Here is a 4,445-nt window from a genome sequence, read left to right on the forward strand (position 1 = left end):
TTATAGTTATGACTGAAAGATGTTGCGTTGATCCCAAACATTGATTTACCATCTTAGTTAGGTGACCTCTTTCATTGCAGTTTGGTGCTCATTGTCTAGCTGATTCATTGAATGTTATGTTTATTAGGCCACCAGCAATTTTGAAAACCTTGTTAACACGCTCTACTGCTTGGTTGGTTGAAATGTTACAAATGGAAGATTAGTTGTCTTGACCCTGAATCCTCTTTCCACAAACTCAGCATAAACTGTAGAAGCAACATTCACTAACTCCTTCATATATTCAAGATATACTTGAGCTCATCTCACATAATCAGTATGATCATGCACAACTATCAGTGGAAGTATTTCTTCAAAGTCATGTGTTCATGGCTGTTTCCATCATGTAAGCCCAGATGAAGCACAAGAGATTATTGACTACTTGCAAATAGTTCATTCAGTACCCAAACATACCTTGATAGGAGTGTTCTTCCACAAATTCTTGAAGTAGAATGCCAGTCATTGGCAGGTGTGCTAATAGTTTGTTCACCACATTCTTTCCAGTTATTGTTCCTGAATGCAACAGCTATTCTACTGGAAAGTTAGTAAGCAACATCATAATGTAATAACTTGTAGGCATGTCTACATGAGATGCTTTACTGCACAGTAGATTAACCTACTGTGCAGTAAAGCATCACCATCTACATGTGTGGGGCATTTACTGCTCAGTAAATTAGTTCGCTAGATATAGTTACTAGATTAACTGCATCAGTTACTGTTGGCTGCTGCACAAGGGGAGAATGGAGTGGGAGGAGCCCTGAACTGGGTTGCTCCTGTTGGGAACAAATCTGCTGTCAACAGGAAGCACATGTAGACATGCTCCCAGGGAAGGCTTACTGCACAGTATTTTACTCTGCAGTAAGCCTAATGCAAATTAATAGCAAGTGTAGATATGCCCAGCTTGAACTAGACAACCACATACATAATTCATTTATCAAAATATGCCATATAGTTTTAAATGTTATTTTGTGTTCTCTGGTAACACAGTTGTACAGTTTTCCTTTCATTATGTTGGTGGTGGTAGTTTCTGAAAATAATCCGCTTTCTGTTTAACAGTCTTCAAGTCCTGAAGTTGCAAAATGCTGACAAACTGCTGTTAGGTAAACCATGATGATATGGAAGCCTCCCAGGCAAATGATTACTTCTTCAGTCTCTTCTGGCTGAGCCCATACAAGTTCATTTGCTTTGCAATACAATGATTGATCAAATGTCCTGCAATTTTTTTACACCACATGATGACAGTCAGTGTTGTACTCAGATGGTGGTGCAGACAGTACGGGACAAAATCCAGCAATTGATGGTGGTGAAGTATCAAGGTGGTAAAGTGTTATCAGAAAGAAACTGGTTAAATGCTGTCCACCCTGGTACAGCAACATTCTCCTGGTTGTCTGCTGATATTCTGTCTAGTATCCATGGTAGCTCTGCTGACAAGCTTTTCATTCATGTTATTACCCATACTATGGATGGGTGGTTTCAATGATTTGTTACCAGTTATCATCACTGGAATGACTTTGTAATGTAGGTGGTACATCTTTCAAGGTTCTTTTCCTTCCTATTACATTGGTGCATTCTTTAATCTCAACTGGTTTTGATGGTCCTTTTTGACTTGATGGTCAACTAGTGTCGATGGTCCTTTTTGAACTGCCACAATTTGCATTGTTTGAAATTGTTTTCCATCCAATATCTCCTCCAAGATATCAATGTTGTCCGATGAAAACTGAACAGTGACTGAGGTTCCTTGGGATAACAACTCCATTTTCCCAGAATTCATTTAAGTTTTTCTCAGCAATGGTGGTCTCAATGCAACAAACTGTATCATGTGGGATTCTGCATCCAGCAACACGGAGACTTTGTACCAACTTCTTAGATCTAATTGTGTGATGTATCAGCAAGCATAACCCAACAAGTTTTGGTGTTAGCTTTTTGCCTCTTGATTGCAGGTAAACCAAATCCTGACATATTCAGTACCTCTCTGTCTAGAGTCTTATGTTGTGCATGACTTTTAACATCTAAATCATCATCATCTCCCAAAAGCAAAAGGATCAATATGTAAGGGCTATCAGGAACACATTTTTTGGCTTGTTCTTCAAGTTGCTGTATCTCTTCATGCCAGCTATAACTTTCAACTTTTGATCTTGAGTTTTGATTTTGAGTATAAGTTTTGTATGTCCAAAAACTCTTCTCTGAACTGCAGGCCAATGACTTCCCCATCATTTATATGCAAGATTAAAACTACTTATATGGCTTTACCAGTTGTAACAGTTCGGAAGACAAAGAGCAGATGATTTGCATTTCTCTGGTGCTGAACCTGAATGGCTGTCTTGTAGTAAATCTAAAGTTCTTGCTTCATTTGCTTCAGTGTGGTCTTAGGACATTTAGCATCTTCTGCTAAAACACAATATCTTTCAAATATAACTTTCAGACTATACACATTTTTTCTGTGCAAAATCAGCATCTAGTTAATCAACTACTTGATGCCATGCTCTTGCTTCAGAAGAAAGAAAAATATCTTTCTGTTCATTCTCCACATGTAAATGGGAAAGAGAGACTTGTTTTTTCTGTTATTTCTCCTGCCTTCATTCAGGATGGTAATGTGCCTCAGCAGCTATTGGATCTTCGACACCAATTTGGCAATGCAACGCTTCATTCTCTTCCAGCTTGTGTATTGCATTGGCTGATTCAAATGACAACACTTGAGTCAGATCTCTTTTTATTAAAATGTTTCTGACAGAATATGCATATCCTCCAGTGAAAGCTGGAATAGAGGATGTGCTTGATGTCTGGTGTGTTCTTCCTTGATGTTGTTGGTAGGGTTTTCCTTTCATCTTCTACCTTGTGCAACTTTCTTAACAGTCTCTCAATATGTCCCTTGTGTGTAAAAGAACTGTAGCAAGAATGGTGCCAGTTGGAGGCTTTTGGAGTATTTCAGTGCAGGATGAACACAATGTGGTAGTCAATGTTCCCTCTAAGGAGTTGCAGTCCGTAAGGTGGCAGGGGTGGGAGGCTGGGGCCAAGAGGCTAGGACTGGAGGCTCGGGCCAGGGACAGGAGGCTGGGGCTGGGGGTCGGGAGCTGGAGGCTGGGGCTGGAGGCTGGAGGCTGGGGCCTGGGCCTGGTGCAGGCTCTCCTGGCTTTGGGGAAACTGCTCCATTCTGCTGCTTTGCCTCAGGGAGTGAGGAGACACATGATGTCAGGGCTGGGGAGTGGAGGACTTCCCCAGAGCTGGCGGAGCTCATGGAGCAGTTCCCTGGAGCTGGCTGAGTCCATGCCAGCCCCCAGCTCCAGCTTCTATCCCTGCCTTGCCTCACCTGTGGAAGAAGCTGCTGCCTGCCCCAAGTGAGGCTCTGCCAGCTCCAGGGAACTGCTGTACTCCCCAGCCCTGTTGCCACATGCCTCCTTGCTCCTCGAGATGATACAGAGGAGTGGAGCAGTTCCCCAGAGCCAGCGGAGCCCACACCAGGCCCTTGCCCCCACCCCCGCCTCGCTTCAGAGTTTACCTTAATCTCCTCTCCAGGTGTGTGGTCTTGCAAAGGCTGTGTACAACCAGACTCTTAGTTGTGCATGGCCGTGCATGCACGCACCTTAGAGGGAACCTTGGTGGTAGTCTGTCAAGAATACTGCCATAACAAGTGTTAAATTCAGCAAATATTCTACACTGAATGTTTCATTTATTCACACAATTCCAGGAAGTGTACTTTGGCTAATTGTTGACTGCAAACCTACTTTGAGACACATGATACATTTTATAGATTTTGAGTCATACCTCCTGCATTTCTCTGGACTCAGTGATGCTATTGGCTCCATTATAAGATTTACTTAAGGGTGATAAGGGCAAGTTTCTTTGGGTATCTAATAACCAGGGATCCTCATTTTCCCTGATAAAAAATTGCAAACTCTCTAATAAAATCCCCAAAATCTGTGATAAAAATGAAAGGACCATCACCCTGCCACCCCCTCCCCCAGCCCTACCCCAGTCTTGCTGGTGCCCATCACTCTGTTAGAAATGGAATATTGTTAGAAATGGAGCATTGTTAGAAATGCACAGCTTGCATCTTGCACCCAATAAGAAAGAAACACTGCCAAGGACTTTTTTTCCTTTCCCAGCCTTGCCACAGCTTTTCTTATGCTAAATCGCAGGCTCTCCCCCAGCTTCTTCCTAGCCTTTCTCATACAGATTACAGAAGCTGGAATTCAACTGACTGTGTCCTTGAAAGGGTGGGGGGGTGTTGAACTCTTGGCAACCTGCTGTAGTTTCTGAGCATGCTTAATTAGCTGATGCATATTTACCTCTCCACCCTGCATACTTAAGTAGTTAATTATACTATACATGCGATGTATGTAGTGATGTAACCACATGTATGCTTGTATGAAACGGAAGTGCGCTGTAAGAGTTCCTGTTTCTGCACACGT

The sequence above is a fragment of the Crocodylus porosus genome, unplaced genomic scaffold, assembly GCF_001723895.1.
Source record: "Crocodylus porosus isolate Cpor-Errol unplaced genomic scaffold, CroPor_comp1, whole genome shotgun sequence".
In the NCBI taxonomy this organism is placed as follows: Eukaryota; Metazoa; Chordata; order Crocodylia; family Crocodylidae; genus Crocodylus; species Crocodylus porosus.